Source organism: Lissotriton helveticus, chromosome 10 (genome assembly GCF_964261635.1).
Source record: "Lissotriton helveticus chromosome 10, aLisHel1.1, whole genome shotgun sequence".
NCBI lineage: Eukaryota > Metazoa > Chordata > Amphibia > Caudata > Salamandridae > Lissotriton > Lissotriton helveticus.
This window is the reverse complement of record NC_136071.1, coordinates 1,155,549,790-1,155,566,248: the sequence shown is the minus strand read 5'-3', so window position 1 is coordinate 1,155,566,248 and position 16,459 is coordinate 1,155,549,790.

Genomic DNA, 16,459 nt, shown 5'->3' with positions numbered 1-16,459 from the left:
TGGCTCCGTGGGGCAGGGAGGAGGGTCCACTTGGCTCCATGGGGCAGGGAGTAGGGTCCACTTGACTTCATGGTGCAAGGAGTAGGGTCCACTTGGCTCCGTGGGGCAGGGAGTAGGGTCCACTTGGCTCCATAGGGAAGGGAGTAGGGTCCACTTGGCTGCGTGGGGCAGGGAGTAGGGTCTACTTGGCTCCATGGGGCAGGGAGTAGGGTCCACTTGGCTCCGTGAGGCAGGGAGTAGGGTCCACTTGGCTCCGTAGAGAAGGGAGTAGGGTCCACTTGGCTCAGTGGGGCAGGTAGTAGGGTCCACTTGGCTCCGTGGGGCAGGGAGTAGGGTCTGCTTGGCTCCATGGGGCAGGGAGTAGGGTCCACTTGGCTCCGTGGGGCAGGGAGTAGGGTCTACTTGGCTCCATGGGGCAGGGAGTAGGGTCCACTTGGCTCCGTTTGGAAGGGAGTAGGTTCCACTTGGCTCCGTGAGGTAGGGAGTAGGGTCCACATGGCTCCGTTTGGAAGGGAGTAGGGTCCACTTGACTCCGTGGGGCAGGCAATAGGGTCCACTTGGCTCCGTGGGGCAGGGAGTAGGGTCTGCTTGGCTCCGTGGAGCAGGGAGTAGGGTCAACCCAACTACGTGGGGCAAGGAGTAGGGTCTACTTGGCTCTGTGGGGCAAGGAGTAGGGTCTACTTGGCTCTGTGGGGCAAGGAGTAGGGTCCACATGGCTTTGTAGGGCAGGGAGTAGGGTCTACTTGGCTCCGTGGGGCAGGCAGTAGGTTCCACTTGGCTCTGTGCGGCAGAGAGTAGGGTACACTTGGCTTTGTGTGGCAGGCAGTAGGGTCCACTTGGCTCCATAAGGCAGGGAATAGTGTCCACTTTACTCCATGGGGCAGGGAGTAGGGTCCACTTGGCTCCATAGGGAAGGGAGTAGGGTCCACTTGACTCCGTGGGGCAGGGAGTAGGTTCTACTTGGCTCTGTGGGGCAGGGAGTAGGGTCCACTTGGCTCCGTGAGGCAGGGAGTAGGGTCCACTTGGCTCCGTTTGGAAGGGAGTAGGTTCCACTTGGCTCCGTGAGGTAGGGAGTAGGGTCCACTTGGCTCCGTAGAGAAGGGAGTAGGGTCCACTTGCCTCCGTGGGGCAGGCAGTAGGGTCCACTTGGCTCCATGGGGCAGGGAGTAGGGTCTGCTTGGCTCCGTGGAGCAGGGAGTAGGGTCAACCCAACTACGTTAGGCAAGGAGTAGGGTCTCCTTGGCTCTGTGGGGCAAGGAGTAGGGTCTACTTGGCTCCGTGGGGCAGGGAGTAGGGTCCACATGGCTCTGTAGGGCAGGGAGTAGGGTCTACTTGGCTCTGTGGGGCAGGGAGGAGGGTCCACTTGGCTCCGTGGGGCAGATAGTAGGGTACACTTGGCTCCGTGAGGCAGGGAGTAGTGTCGACTTGGCTCCGTTTGGAAGGGAGTAGGGTCCACTTGGCTCAGTGAGGCAGGGAGTAGGGTCCACTTGGCTCCGTAGAGAAGGGAGTAGGGTCCACTTGGCTCTGTGGGGCAGTGAGTAGGGTCCACTTGACTTCATGGTGCAAGGAGTAGGGTCTACTTGGCTCCATGGGGCAGGGAGTAGGGTCTACTTGGCTCTGTGGGGCAAGGAGTAGGGTCTACTTGGTTCCGTGGGGCAGGGAGAAGATTCCACTTGGCTCCGTGAAGCAGGGAGTAGGGTCCACTTGGCTCCGTAGAGAAGGGAGTAGGGTCCACTTGGCTCCGTGGGGCAGGCAGTAGGGTCCACTTGGCTCCGTAGGGCAGGAAGTAGGGTCCACTTGGCTCCATGGGGCAGGGAGCAGGGTCCACTTGGCTCCGTAGGGCAGGGAGCAGGGTGCACTTGGCTCCGGAGGGAAGGGAGTATTGTCCACTTGGCTCCATAAGGCAGGGAGTAGGGTCCACTTGGCTCCATGAGGCAGGGAGTAGGGTCCACTTGGCTCCATAAGGCAGGGAATAGTGTCCACTTAACTCCATGGGGCAGGGAGTAGGGTCCACTTGGCTCCATAGGGAAGGGAGTAGGGTCCACTTGACTACGTGGGGCAGGGAGTAGGGTCTACTTGGCTCCGTGGGGCAGGGAGTAGGGTCCACTTGGCTCCGTGAGGCAGGGAGTAGGGTCCACTTGGCTCCGTTTGGAAGGGAGTAGGTTCCACTTGGCTCCGTGAGGTAGGGAGTAGGGTCTGCTTGGCTCCGTGGAGCAGGGAGTAGGGTCAACCCAACTACGTGGGGCAAGGAGTAGGGTCTACTTGGCTCTGTGGGGCAAGGAGTAGGGTCTACTTGGCTCTGTGGGGCAAGGAGTAGGGTCCACATGGCTCTGTAGGGCCGGGAGTAGGGTCCACTTGGCTCCGTGGGGCAGGGAGTAGGGTCTACTTGGCTCTGTGGGGCAGGGAGGAGGGTCCACTTGGCTCCGTGGGGCAGATAGTAGGGTACACTTGGCTCCGTGAGGCAGGGAGTAGGGTCGACTTGGCTCCGTTTGGAAGGGAGTAGGGTCCACTTGGCTCCGTGAGGCAGGGAGTAGGGTCCACTTGGCTCCGTAGAGAAGGGAGTAGGGTCCACTTGGCTCTGTGGGGCAGTGAGTAGGGTCCACTTGACTTCATGGTGCAAGGAGTAGGGTCTACTTGGCTCCATGGGGCAGGGAGTAGGGTCTACTTGGCTCTGTGGGGCAGGGAGAAGGGTACACTTGGCTCTGAGGGGCAAGGAGTAGGGTCTACTTGGCTCCGTGGGGCAGGGAGAAGATTCCACTTGACTCCGTGGAGCAGGTAGTAGGGTCCACTTGACTTCATGGGGCAAGGAGTAGAGTCTACTTGGCTCCGTGGGGCAGGGAGTAGGGTCTTCTTGGGTCTGTGAGGCAGGGAGTAGGGTCCACTTGGCTCCGTAGAGAAGGGAGTAGGGTCCACTTGGCTCCGTGGGGCAGGCAGTAGGGTCCACTTGGCTCCGTAGGGCAGGAAGTAGGGTCCACTTAGCTCCATGGGGCAGGGAGCAGGGTCCACTTGGCTCCGTAGGGCAGGGAGCAGGGTGCACTTGGCTCCGGAGGGAAGGGAGTAGGGTCCACTTGGCTCCATAAGGCAGGGAGTAGGGTCCACTTGGCTCCGTGGGGCAGGAAGTAGGGTCCACTTGGCTTCGTAGGGCAGGGAGTAGGGTCCCCTTGGCTCCGTGGGGCAGGGAATAGTGTCCACATAACTCCATTGGGCAGGGAGTAGGGTACACTTGGCTCCGTGAGGCAGGGAGTAGGGTCCACTTGGCTCCGTGAGGCAGGGAGTAGGGTACACTTGCCTCTGTAGGGCAGGGAGTAGGGTCCACTTGGCTCCGTGGGGCAGGGAGTAGGGTCCACTTGGCTCCATGGGGCAGGGAGAAGGGTCCACTTGGCTCCATCAGGCAGGAAGTAGGGTCCACTTGGCTCCGTGGGGCAGGGAGTAGGGTCTGCTTGGCTAATGTGGGGCAGGGAGTAGGGTCTGCTTGGCTCCGTGGAGCAGGGAGTAGGGTCCACTCAACTCCGTGGAGCAAGGAGTAGGGTCTACTTGGCTCTGTGGGGCAGTGAGTAGGGTCCACTTGAGTTGATGGGGCAAGGAGTAGGGTCCACTTGGCTCCATGGGGCAGGGAGAAGGTTCCACCTTGCTCCGTGGAGTAGGGAGTAGGGTCCACTTGACTTCATGGGGCAAGGAGTAGGTCTACTTGGCTCAGCGGGGCAGGGAGTAGGTTCTACTTGGCTTCGTGAGGCAGGGAGTAGGGTCCTCTTGGCTCCGTAGGGAAGGGAGTCGGGTCCACTTGGCTCCATGAGGCAGGGAGTAGGGTCCACTTGGCTCCGTAGAGAAGGGAGTAGGGTCCACTTGGCTCCGTAGAGAAGGGAGTAGGGTCCACTTGGCTTCGTGGGGCAGGCAGTAGGGTCCACTTGGCTCTGTGGGGCAAGGAGTAGGGTGCACTTGGCTCTGTGAGGCAGGGAGTAGAGTCCACTTGGCTCTGTAGGGCAGGAAGTAGGGTCCACTTGGCTCTGTGGGGCAGGGAGTAGGGTCCACTTGGCTCCGTAAGGCAGGGAGTAGGGTGCAGTTGGCTCCGTGGGTCAGGGAGTAGGGTCCACTTGGCTCCATGGGGCAGGGAGTAGGGTCCACTTGGCTCCGTGGGGCAATTAGTAGGGTCCACTTGGCTCCGTGGAGTAGGGTCCACTTGGCTCCGTAGGGCATTAAGTACGGTCCACTTGGCTCCGTGGGGCAGGGAGTAGGGTCCACTTGGCTCCGTGAGGCAGGGAGTAGGGTTCACTTGGCTCCGTGGGGCAGGGAGTAGGGTCCACTTGGCTCCGTGGGGCTGGCAGTAGGGTACACTTGGCTCCATGAGGCAGGGAGTAGGGTCCACTTGGCTCCGTGGGGCTGGCAGTAGGGTCCACTTGGCTCCGTGGGGCAGGCAGTAGGGTGCACTTGGCTCCGTGAGGCAGGGAGTAGGGTCAACTTGGCTCCATAGGGCAGGAAGTAGGGTCCACTTGGCTCCGTGGAGCCGGGGGTAGGGTCCACTTTGCTCCATAGGGGAGGGAGTACGGTCTTCTTGGCTCTGTGAGTCAGGGAGTAGGGTCCACTTGGCTCCGTAGGGAAGGGAGTAGGGTCCACTTGGCTCCATAGGGCAGGGAGCAGGGTCCACTTGGCTCCATAAGGCAGGGAATAGTGTCCACTTAACTCCATGGGGCAGGGAGCAGGGTCCACTTGGCTCCGTGAGGCAGGGAGTAGGGTCCACTTGACTCCATAGGGAAGGGAGTAGGGTCCACTTGGCTCCGTGGGGCAGGGAGTAGGGTCTATTTGGCTCCGTGGGGCAGGGAGTAGGGTCCACTTGGCTCCGTGAGGCAGGGAGTAGGGTCCACTTGGCTCCGTTTGGAAGGGAGTAGTTTCCACTTGGCTCCGTGAGGTAGGGAGTAGGGTCCACTTGGCTCCGTGAGGCAGGGAGTAGGGTCCACTTGGCTCCGTAGAGAAGGGAGTAGGGTCCACTTGGCTCCGTGGGGCAGGGAGTAGGGTCTGCTTGGCTCCGTGGGGCAGGGAGTAGGGTCTACTTGGCTCCGTGGAGCAGGGAGTAGGGTCAACCTAACTACGTGGGGCAAGGAGTAGGGTCTACTTGGCTCTGTGGGGCAAGGAGTAGGGTCTACTTGGCTCTGTGGGGCAAGGAGTAGGGTCCACATGGCTCTGTAGGGCAGGGAGTAGGGTCCCTTTGGCTCCGTGGGGCAGGGAGTAGGGTCTACTTGGCTCCGTGGGGCAAGGAGGAGGATCCACTTGGCTCCCTGGGGCAGATAGTAGGGTACACTTGGCTCCGTGAGGCAGGGAGTAGGGTCCACTTGGCTCCGTTTGGAAGGGAGTATGGTCCACTTGGCTCCGTGAGGCAGGGAGTAGGGTCCACTTGGCTCCGTAGAGAAGGGAGTAGGGTCCACTTGGTTCTGTGGGGCAGTGAGTAGGGTCCACTTGACTTCATGGTGCAAGGAGTAGGGTCTACTTGGCTCCATGGGGCAGGGAGTAGGGTCTACTTTAGCTCTGTGGGGCAGGGAGAAGGGTCCACTTGGCTCTGTGGGGCAAGGAGTAGGGTCTACTTGGCTCCGTGGCGCAGGGAGAAGATTCCACTTAGCTCCGTGGAGCAGGGAGTAGGGTCCACTGGACTTCATGGGGCAAGGAGTAGAGTCTACTTGGCTCCGTAGGGCAGGGAGTAGGGTCTTCTTGGGACCTTGAGGCAGGGAGTAGGGTCCACTTGGCTCCTTAGAGAAGGGAGTAGGGTCCACTTGGCTCCGTGGGGCAGGCAGTAGGGTCCACTTCGCTCCGTAGGGAAGGCAGTAGGGTCCACTTGGCTCTGTGGGGCAAGGAGTAGGGTGCACTTGGCTCTGTGAGGCAGGGAGTAGAGTCCACTTGGCTCTGTAGGGCAGGAAGTAGGGTCCACTTGGCTCTGTGGGGCAGGGAGTAGGGTCCACTTGGCTCCGTAAGGCAGGGAGTAGGGTGCAGTTGGCTCCGTGGGTCAGGGAGTAGGGTCCACTTGGCTCCATGGGGCAGGGAGTAGGGTCCACTTGGCTCCGTGGGGCAATTAGTAGGGTCCACTTGGCTCCGTGGAGTAGGGTCCACTTGGCTCCGTAGGGCATTAAGTACGGTCCACTTGGCTCGGTGGGGCAGGGAGTAGGGTCCACTTGGCTCCGTGAGGCAGGGAGTAGGGTTCACTTGGCTCCGTGGGGCAGGGAGTAGGGTCCACTTGGCTCCGTGGGGCTGGCAGTAGGGTACACTTGGCTCCATGAGGCAGGGAGTAGGGTCCACTTGGCTCCGTGGGGCTGGCAGTAGGGTCCACTTGGCTCCGTGGGGCAGGCAGTAGGGTGCACTTGGCTCCGTGAGGCAGGGAGTAGGGTCCACTTGGCTCCATAGGGCAGGAAGTAGGGTCCACTTGGCTCCGTGGAGCCGGGGGTAGGGTCCACTTTGCTCCATAGGGGAGGGAGTACGGTCTTCTTGGCTCTGTGAGTCAGGGAGTAGGGTCCACTTGGCTCCGTAGGGAAGGGAGTAGGGTCCACTTGGCTCCATAGGGCAGGGAGCAGGGTCCACTTGGCTCCATAAGGCAGGGAATAGTGTCCACTTAACTCCATGGGGCAGGGAGCAGGGTCCACTTGGCTCCGTGAGGCAGGGAGTAGGGTCCACTTGACTCCATAGGGAAGGGAGTAGGGTCCACTTGGCTCCGTGGGGCAGGGAGTAGGGTCTATTTGGCTCCGTGGGGCAGGGAGTAGGGTCCACTTGGCTCCGTGAGGCAGGGAGTAGGGTCCACTTGGCTCCGTTTGGAAGGGAGTAGTTTCCACTTGGCTCCGTGAGCTAGGGAGTAGGGTCCACTTGGCTCCGTAGAGAAGGGAGTAGGGTCCACTTGGCTCCGTGGGGCAGGGAGTAGGGTCTGCTTGGCTCCGTGGGGCAGGGAGTAGGGTCTACTTGGCTCCGTGGAGCAGGGAGTAGGGTCAACCTAACTACGTGGGGCAAGGAGTAGGGTCTACTTGGCTCTGTGGGGCAAGGAGTAGGGTCTACTTGGCTCTGTGGGGCAAGGAGTAGGGTCCACATGGCTCTGTAGGGCAGGGAGTAGGGTCCCTTTGGCTCCGTGGGGCAGGGAGTAGGGTCTACTTGGCTCCGTGGGGCAAGGAGGAGGGTCCACTTGGCTCCCTGGGGCAGATAGTAGGGTACACTTGGCTCCGTGAGGCAGGGAGTAGGGTCCACTTGGCTCCGTTTGGAAGGGAGTATGGTCCACTTGGCTCCGTGAGGCACGGAGTAGGGTCCACTTGGCTCCGTAGAGAAGGGAGTAGGGTCCACTTGGTTCTGTGGGGCAGTGAGTAGGGTCCACTTGACTTCATGGTGCAAGGAGTAGGGTCTACTTGGCTCCATGGGGCAGGGAGTAGGGTCTACTTTAGCTCTGTGGGGCAGGGAGAAGGGTCCACTTGGCTCTGTGGGGCAAGGAGTAGGGTCTACTTGGCTCCGTGGCGCAGGGAGAAGATTCCACTTAGCTCCGTGGAGCAGGGAGTAGGGTCCACTTGACTTCATGGGGCAAGGAGTAGAGTCTACTTGGCTCCGTAGGGCAGGGAGTAGGGTCTTCTTGGGACCTTGAGGCAGGGAGTAGGGTCCACTTGGCTCCTTAGAGAAGGGAGTAGGGTCCACTTGGCTCCGTGGGGCAGGCAGTAGGGTCCACTTCGCTCCGTAGGGAAGGGAGTAGGGTCTACTTGGCTCCGGGGGGCAGGGCGTAAGGTCCACTTGGCTCCGTAGGGCAGGAAGTAGGGTCCACTTTGCTCCGTGGGGCAGGGAGTAGGGTCCACTTTGCTCCATGGGGCAGGGAGCAGGGTCCACTTGGCTCCATAAGGCAGGGAGTAGGGTCCACTTTGCTCCGTGGAGTAGGGAGTAGGGTCCACTTGACTTCATGGGGCAAGGAGTAGGTCTACTTGGCTCAGCGGGGCAGGGAGTAGGTTCTACTTGGCTTCGTGAGGCAGGGAGTAGGGTCCTCTTGGCTCCGTAGGGAAGGGAGTCGGGTCCACTTGGCTCCATGAGGCAGGGAGTAGGGTCCACTTGGCTCCGTAGAGAAGGGAGTAGGGTCCACTTGGCTTCGTGGGGCAGGCAGTAGGGTCCACTTGGCTCTGTGGGGCAAGAAGTAGGGTGCACTTGGCTCTGTGAGGCAGGGAGTAGAGTCCACTTGGCTCTGTAGGGCAGGAAGTAGGGTGCAGTTGGCTCCGTGGGTCAGGGAGTAGGGTCCACTTGGCTCCATGGGGCAGGGAGTAGGGTCCACTTGGCTCCGTGGGGCAATTAGTAGGGTCCACTTGGCTCCGTGGAGTAGGGTCCACTTGGCTCCGTAGGGCATTAAGTACGGTCCACTTGGCTCCGTGGGGCAGGGAGTAGGGTCCACTTGGCTCCGTGAGGCAGGGAGTAGGGTTCACTTGGCTCCGTGGGGCAGGGAGTAGGGTCCACTTGGCTCCGTGGGGCTGGCAGTAGGGTACACTTGGCTCCATGAGGCAGGGAGTAGGGTCCACTTGGCTCCGTGGGGCTGGCAGTAGGGTCCACTTGGCTCCGTGGGGCAGGCAGTAGGGTACACTTGGCTCCGTGAGGCAGGGAGTAGGGTCCACTTGGCTCCGTAGGGCAGGAAGTAGGGTCCACTTGGCTCCGTGGAGCCGGGGGTAGGGTCCACTTTGCTCCATAGGGGAGGGAGTACGGTCTTCTTGGCTCTGTGAGGCAGGGAGTAGGGTCCACTTGGCTCCGTAGGGAAGGGAGTAGGGTCCACTTGGCTCCATAGGGCAGGGAGCAGGGTCCACTTGGCTCCATAAGGCAGGGAATAGTGTCCACTTAACTCCATGGGGCAGGGAGCAGGGTCCACTTGGCTCCGTGAGGCAGGGAGTAGGGTCCACTTGACTCCATAGGGAAGGGAGTAGGGTCCACTTGGCTCCGTGAGGTAGGGAGTAGGGTCCACTTGGCTCCTTAGAGAAGGGAGTAGGGTCCACTTGGCTCCGTGGGGCAGGGAGTAGGGTCTGCTTGGCTCCGTGGGGCAGGGAGTAGGGTCTACTTGGCTCCGTGGAGCAGGGAGTAGGGTCAACCTAACTACGTGGGGCAAGGAGTAGGGTCTACTTGGCTCTGTGAGGCAAGGAGTAGGGTCTACTTGGCTCTGTGGGGCAAGGAGTAGGGTCCACATGGCTCTGTAGGGCAGGGAGTAGGGTCCCTTTGGCTCCGTGGGGCAGGGAGTAGGGTCTACTTGGCTCCGTGAGGCAGGGAGTAGGGTCCACTTGGCTCCGTTTGGAAGGGAGTAGGGTCCACTTGGCTCCGTGAGGCAGGGAGTAGGGTCCACTTGGCTCCGTAGAGAAGGGAGTAGGGTCCACTTGGTTCTGTGGGGCAGTGAGTAGGGTCCACTTGACTTCATGGTGCAAGGAGTAGGGTCTACTTGGCTCCATGGGGCAGGGAGTAGGGTCTACTTTAGCTCTGTGGGGCAGGGAGAAGGGTCCACTTGGCTCTGTGGGGCAAGGAGTAGGGTCTACTTGGCTCCGTGGCGCAGGGAGAAGATTCCACTTAGCTCCGTGGAGCAGGGAGTAGGGTCCACTTGACTTCATGGGGCAAGGAGTAGAGTCTACTTGGCTCCGTAGGGCAGGGAGTAGGGTCTTCTTGGGACCTTGAGGCAGGGAGTAGGGTCCACTTGGCTCCGTAGAGAAGGGAGTAGGGTCCACTTGGCTCCGTGGGGCAGGCAGTAGGGTCCACTTCGCTCCGTAGGGAAGGGAGTAGGGTCTACTTGGCTCCGGGGGGCAGGGCGTAGGGTCCACTTGGCTCCGTAGGGCAGGAAGTAGGGTCCACTTTGCTCCGTGGGGCAGGGAGTAGGGTCCACTTTGCTCCATGGGGCAGGGAGCAGGGTCCACTTGGCTCCGTAGGGCAGGGAGCAGGGTCCACTTGGCTCCGGAGGGAAGGGAGTAGGGTCCACTTGGCTCCATAAGGCAGGGAGTAGGGTCCACTTGGCTCCGTGGGGCAGGGAGTAGGGTCCACTTGGCTCCGTGAGGCAGGGAGTAGGGTCCACTTGGCTCCGTGAGGCAGGGAGTAGGGTCCACTTGGCTCCGTAGAGAAGGGAGTAGGGTCCACTTGGCTCCGTGGAGCTGGCAGTAGGGTCCACTTGGCTCCGTGGGGCAGGCAGTAGGGTAACCTTGGCTCCGTGAGGCAGGGAGTAGGGTCCACTTGGCTTCGTAGGGCAGGAAGTAGGGTCCACTTGGCTCCGTGGAGCAGGGGGTAGGGTCCACTTTGCTCCATAGGGGAGGGAGTAAGGTCCACTTGGCTCCATAGGGCAGGGAGTAGGGTCCACTTGGCTCTGTGGGGTAGGGAGTGGGGTCCACTTGGCTACATGGGGCAGGGAGAAGGGTCCACTTGGCTCCATCAGGCAGGAAGTAGGGTCTGCTTGGCTAATGTGGGGCAGGGAGTAGGGTCTGCTTGGCTCCGTCGAGCAGGGAGTAGGGTCCACTCAACTCCGTGGGGCAAGGAGTAGGGTCTACTTGGCTCTGTGGGGCAGTGAGTAGGGTCCACTTGAGTTGATGGGGCTAGGAGTAGGGTCCACTTGGCTCCATGGGGCAGGGAGAAGGTTCCACCTGGCTCTGTGGAGTAGGGAGTAGGGTGCACTTGACTTCATGGGGCAAGGAGTAGGGTCTACTTGGCTCAGCGGGGCAGGGAGTAGGTTCTACTTGGCTTCGTGAGGCAGGGAGTAGGGTCCACTTGGCTCCGTAGGGAAGGGAGTCGGGTCCACTTGGCTCCGTGAGGCAGGGAGTAGGGTGCACTTGGCCCCGTGAGGCAGGGAGTAGAGTCCACTTGGCTCTGTAGGGCAGGGAGTAGGGTCCACTTGGCTCCGTGGGGCAGGGAGTAGGGTCCACTTGGCTCCGTGGGGCAGGGAGAAGGGTGCAGTTGGCTCCGTGGGGCAGGGATTAGGGTCCACTTGGCTCCATAGAGAAGGGAGTAGGGTCCACTTGGCTTCGTGGGGCAGGCAGTAGGGTCCACTTGGCTCTGTGGGGCAAGGAGTAGGGTGCACTTGGCTCCGTGAGGCAGGGAGTAGAGTCCACTTGGCTCTGTAGGGCAGGAAGTAGGGTCCACTTGGCTCCGTGGGGCAGGGAGTAGGGTCCACTTGGCTCCGTAAGGCAGGGAGTAGGGTGCAGTTGGCTCCGTGGGGCAGGGATTAGGGTCCACTTGGTTCCGTGGGGCAGGGAGTAGGGTCCACTTGGCTCTGTGGGGTAATTAGTAGGGTCCACTTGGCTCCGGGGAGTAGGGTCCACTTGGCTCCGTAGGGCAGGGAGTACGGTCCACTTGGCTCCGTGGGGCAGAGTGTAGGGTCTACTTGGCTCCGTGGGGCAGGGAGTAGGGTCCACTTGGCTCCGTGGGGCAGGGAGTAGGGTCCACTTGGCTCCGTGGGGCAGGGAGAAGGGTCCACTTGGCTCCATCAGGCAGGGAGTAGGGTCCACTTGGCTCCGTGGGGCAGGGAGTAGGGTCTGCTTGGCTAATGTGGGGCAGGGAGTAGGGTCTGCTTGGCTCTGTGGAGCATGGAGTAGGGTCCACTCAACTCCGTGGGGCAAGGAGTAGGGTCTACTTGGCTCTGTGGGGCAGTGAGTAGGGTCCACTTGAGTTCATGGGGCAAGGAGTAGGGTCTACTTGGCTCCATGGGGCAGGGAGAAGGCTCCACTTGGCTCCGTGGAGTAGGGAGTAGGGTCCACTTGACTTCATGAGGCAAGGGGTAGGGTCGACTTGGCTCAGTGGGGCAGGGAGTAGGGTCTACTTGGCTCTGTGGGGAAGGGATTCGGGTCCACTTGGCTCCATGAGGTAGGGAGTAGGGTCCACTTGGCTCCGTAGAGAAGGGAGTAGGGTCCACTTGGCTTCGTGGGGCAGGCAGTAGTGTCCACTTGGCTCTGTGGGGCAAGGAGTAGGGTGCACTTGGCTCCGTGAGGCAGGGAGTAGAGTCCACTTGGCTCTGTAGGGCAGGAAGTAGGGTCCACTTGGCTCCGTGGGGCAGGGAGTAGGGTCCACTTGGCTCCGTAAGGCAGGGAGTAGGGTGCAGTTGGCTCCGTGGGGCAGGGAGTAGGGTCCACTTGGCTCCGTGGGGCAGGGAGTAGGGTCCACTTGGCTCCGTGGGGCAGGGAATATGGTTCACTTGGCTCCGTGGAGTAGGGTCCACTTGGCTCCGTAGGGCAGGGAGTACGGTCCACTTGGCTCCGTGGGGCAGGGAGTAGGGTCTGCTTGGCTCCGTGGGGCAGGGAGTAGGGTCTGCTTGGCTCCGTGGAGCAGGGAGTAGGGTCCTCTCAACTACGTGGGTCAAGGAGTAGGGTCTACTTGGCTCTGAGGGGCAAGGAGTAGGGTCTACTTGGCTCTGTGGGGCAGTGAGTCGGGTCCACTTGGCTTCATGGGGCAAGGAGTAGGGTCTACTTAGCTCTGTGGGGCAGAGAGTAGGGTCTACTTGGCTCCGTGGAGCAGGGAGGAGGGTCCACATTACTTCATGGGGCAAGGAATAGGGTCTATTTGGCTCCGTGGGGCAGGGAGTCGGGTCTACTTGGCTCCGTGAGGCAGGGAGTAGGGTCCACTTGGCTCTGTAGCGAAGGGAGTAGGGCCCACTTGGCTCCGTGGGGCAGGCAGTAGGGTCCACTTGGCTCCATAGGGAAGGGAGTAGGGTCTACTTGGCTCCGTCAGGTAGGGAGTAGGGTCCACTTGGCTCGGTAGGGCAAGAAGTAGGGTCCACTTGCCTCCGTGGGGCAGGGAGTAGGGTGCACTTGGCTCCGTAGGGCAGGGATCAGGGTCCACTTGGCTCCGTAGGGAAGGGAGTAGGGTCCACTTGGCTCCATAGGGCAGGGAGTAGGGTCCACTTGGCTCCGTGGGGAAGGGAGTAGTGTCCACTTGGCTCCGTAGGGCAGGGAGTAGGTTCCACTTGGCTCTGTGGGGCAGGGAGTAGGGCCCACTTGGCTCCGTAGGGCAGGGAGTAGGGTCCACTTGGCTCCGTGGGGCAGGGAGTAGTGTCCACTTGGCTCCGTAGGGCAGGGAGTAGGTTCCACTTGGCTCTGTGGGGCAGGGAGTAGGGCCCACTTGGGTCCGTAGGGAAGGGAGTAGGATCCACTTGGCTCCGTGGGGCATGGAGTAGGGTCTACTTGGCTCCGTGGGGCAGGGAGTAGGGTCCACTTGGCTCCGTAGGGCAGGAAGTAGGGTCCACTTGGCTCCGTGGAGCAGGGGGTAGGGTCCACTTTGCTCCATAGGGGAGGGAGTAAGGTCCACTTGGCTCCATAGGGCAGGGAGTAGGGTCCACTTGGCTCTGTGGGGCAGGGAGTAGGGTCCACTTGGCTCCATGGGGCAGGGAGAAGGGTCCACTTGGCTCCATCAGGCAGGAAGTAGGGTCTGCTTGGCTAATGTGGGGCAGGGAGTAGGGTCTGCTTGGCTCCGTGGAGCAGGGAGTAGGGTCCACTCAACTCCGTGGGGCAAGGAGTAGGGTCTACTTGGATCTGTGGGGCAGTGAGTAGGGTCCACTTGAGTTGATGGGGCAAGGAGTAGGGTCCACTTGGCTCCATGGGGCAGGGAGAAGGTTCCACCTGGCTCTGTGGAGTAGGGAGTAGGGTCCACTTGACTTCATGGGGCAAGGAGTAGGGTCTACTTGGCTCAGCGGGGCAGGGAGTAGGTTCTACTTGGCTTCTTGAGGCAGGGAGTAGGGTCCACTTGGCTCTGCAGGGAAGGGAGTCGGGTCCACTTGGCTCCATGAGGCAGGGAGTAGGGTCCACTTGGCTCCGTAGAGAAGGGAGTAGGGTCCACTTGGCTTCGTGGGGCAGGCAGTAGGGTCCACTTGGCTCTGTGGGGCAAGGAGTAGGGTGCACTTGGCTCCGTGAGGCAGGGAGTAGAGTCCACTTGGCTCTGTAGGGCAGGAAGTAGGGTCCACTTGGCTCGGTGGGGCAGGGAGTAGGGTCCACTTGGCTCCGTAAGGCAGGGAGTAGGGTGCAGTTGGCTCTTTGGGGCAGGGAGTAGGGTCCACTTGGCTCCGTGGGGCAGGGAGTAGGGTCAACTTGGCTCCGTGGGGCAATTAGTAGGGACCACTTGGCTCCGGGGAGTAGGGTCCACTTGGCTCCGTAGGGCAGGGAGTACGGTCCACTTGGCTCCGTGGGGCAGAGAGTAGGGTCTACTTGGCTCCGTGGGACAGGGAGTAGGGTCCACTTGGCTCCGTGGGGCAGGGAGTAGGGTCCACTTGGCTCCGTGGGGCAGGGAGAAGGGTCCACTTGGCTCCATCAGGCAGGGAGTAGGGTCCACTTGGCTCCGTGGGGCAGGGAGTAGGGTCTGCTTGGCTAATGTGGGGCAGGGAGTAGGGTCTGCTTGGCTCTGTGGAGTATGGAGTAGGGTCCACTCAACTCCGTGGGGCAAGAAGTAGGGTCTACTTGGCTCTGTGGGGCAGTGAGTAGGGTCCACTTGAGTTCATGGGGCAAGGAGTAGGGTCTACTTGGCTCCATGGGGCAGGGAGAAGGCCCCACTTGGCTCCGTGGAATAGGGAGTAGGGTCCACTTGACTTCATGGGGCAAGGGGTAGGGTCTACTTGGCTCAGTGGGGCAGGGAGTAGGGTCTACTTGGCTCCGTGAGGCAGGGTGTAGGGTCCACTTGGCTCGGTAGGGAAGGGATTCGGGTCCACTTGGCTTCATGAGGTAGGGAGTAGGGTCCACTTGGCTCCGTAGAGAAGGGAGTAGGGTCCACTTGGCTTCGTGGGGCAGGCAGTAGTGTTCACTTGGCTCTGTGGGGCAAGGAGTAGGGTGCACTTGGCTCCGTGAGGCAGGGAGTAGAGTCCACTTGGCTCTGTAGGGCAGGAAGTAGGGTCCACTTGGCTCTTTGGGGCAGGGAGTAGGGTCCACTTGGCTCCGTAAGGCAGGGAGTAGGGTGCAGTTGGCTCCGTGGGGCAGGGAGTAGGGTCCACTTGCCTCCGTGGGGCAGGCAGCAGGGTCCACTTGGCTCCGTGGGGCAGGGAATATGGTTCACTTGGCTCCGTGGAGTAGGGTCCACTTGGCTCCGTAGGGCAGGGAGTACGGTCCACTTGGCTCCGTGGGGCAGGGAGTAGGGTCTGCTTGGCTCCGTGGGGCAGGGAGTAGGGTCTGCTTGGCTCCATGGAGCAGGGAGTAGGGTCCACTCAACTACGTGGGGCAAGGAGTAGGGTCTACTTGGCTCTGAGGGGCAAGGAGTAGGGTCTACTTGGCGCTGTGGGGCAGTGAGTCGGGTCCACTTGGCTTCATGGGGCAAGGAGTAGGGTCTACTTAGCTCCGTGGGCCAGGGAGTAGGGTCTACTTGGCTCTGTGGAGCAGGGAGGAGGGTCCACATTACTTCATGGGGCAAGGAGTAGGGTCTACTTGGCTCCGTGGGGCAGGGAGTTGGGTCTACTTGGCTCCGTGAGGCAGGGAGTAGGGTCCACTTGGCTCCGTAGGGAAGGAAGGAGGGTCCACTTGGCTCCGTGGAGCAGGGAGGAGGGTCCACATTACTTCATGGGGCAAGGAGTAGGGTCTACTTGGCTCCGTGGGGCAGGGAGTAGGGTCTACTTTGCTCCGTGAGGCAGGGATTAGGGTCCACTTGGCTCCGTAGCGAAGGGAGTAGGGTCCACTTGGCTACGTGGGGCAGGCAGTAGGGTCCACTTGGCTCCATAGGGAAGGGAGTAGGGTCTACTTGGCTCCGTCAGGCAGGGAGTAGGGTCCACTTGGCTCCGTAGGGCAAGAAGTAGGGTTCACTTGGCTCCGTGGGGCAGGGAGTAGGGTGCACTTGGCTCCGTAGGGCAGGGATCAGGGTCCACTTGGCTCCGTAGGGAAGGGAGTAGGGTCCACTTGGCTCCATAGGGCAAGGAGTAGGGTCCAATTGGCTCCGTGGGGCAGGGAGTAGTGTCCACTTGGCTCCGTAGGGCAGGGGGTAGGTTCCACTTGGCTCTGTGGGGCAGGGAGTAGGGCCCACTTGGCTCCTTAGGGCAGGGAGTAGTGTCCACTTGGCTCCGTAGGGCAGGGAGTAGGTTCCACTTGGCTCTGTGGGGCAGGGAGTAGTGTCCACTTGGCTCCGTAGGGCAGGGAGTAGGTTCCACTTGGCTCTGTGGGGCAGGGAGTAGTGTCCAATTGGCTCCGTAGGGCAGGGAGTAGGTTCCACTTGGCTCTGTGGGGCAGGGAGTAGTGTCCACTTGGCTCCGTAGGGCAGGGAGTAGGTTCCACTTGGCTCTGTGGGGCAGGGAGTAGGTTCCACTTGGCTCCGTGGGGCATGGAGTAGGGTCTACTTGGCTCTGTGGGGCAGGGAGAAGGTTCCACTTGCTCCATGGGGCAGGGAGTAGGGTCTGCTTGGCTCCGTGGAGCAGGGAGTAGGGTCCACTTGACTTCATGGGGCAAGGAGTAGGGTCTACTTGGCTCCGTGGGGCAAGGAGTAGGGTCTGCTTGGCTCCGTGGAGCAGGGAGTAGGGTTCACTCAACTCCGTGGGACATGGAGTCAGGTCTACTTGGCTCTGTGG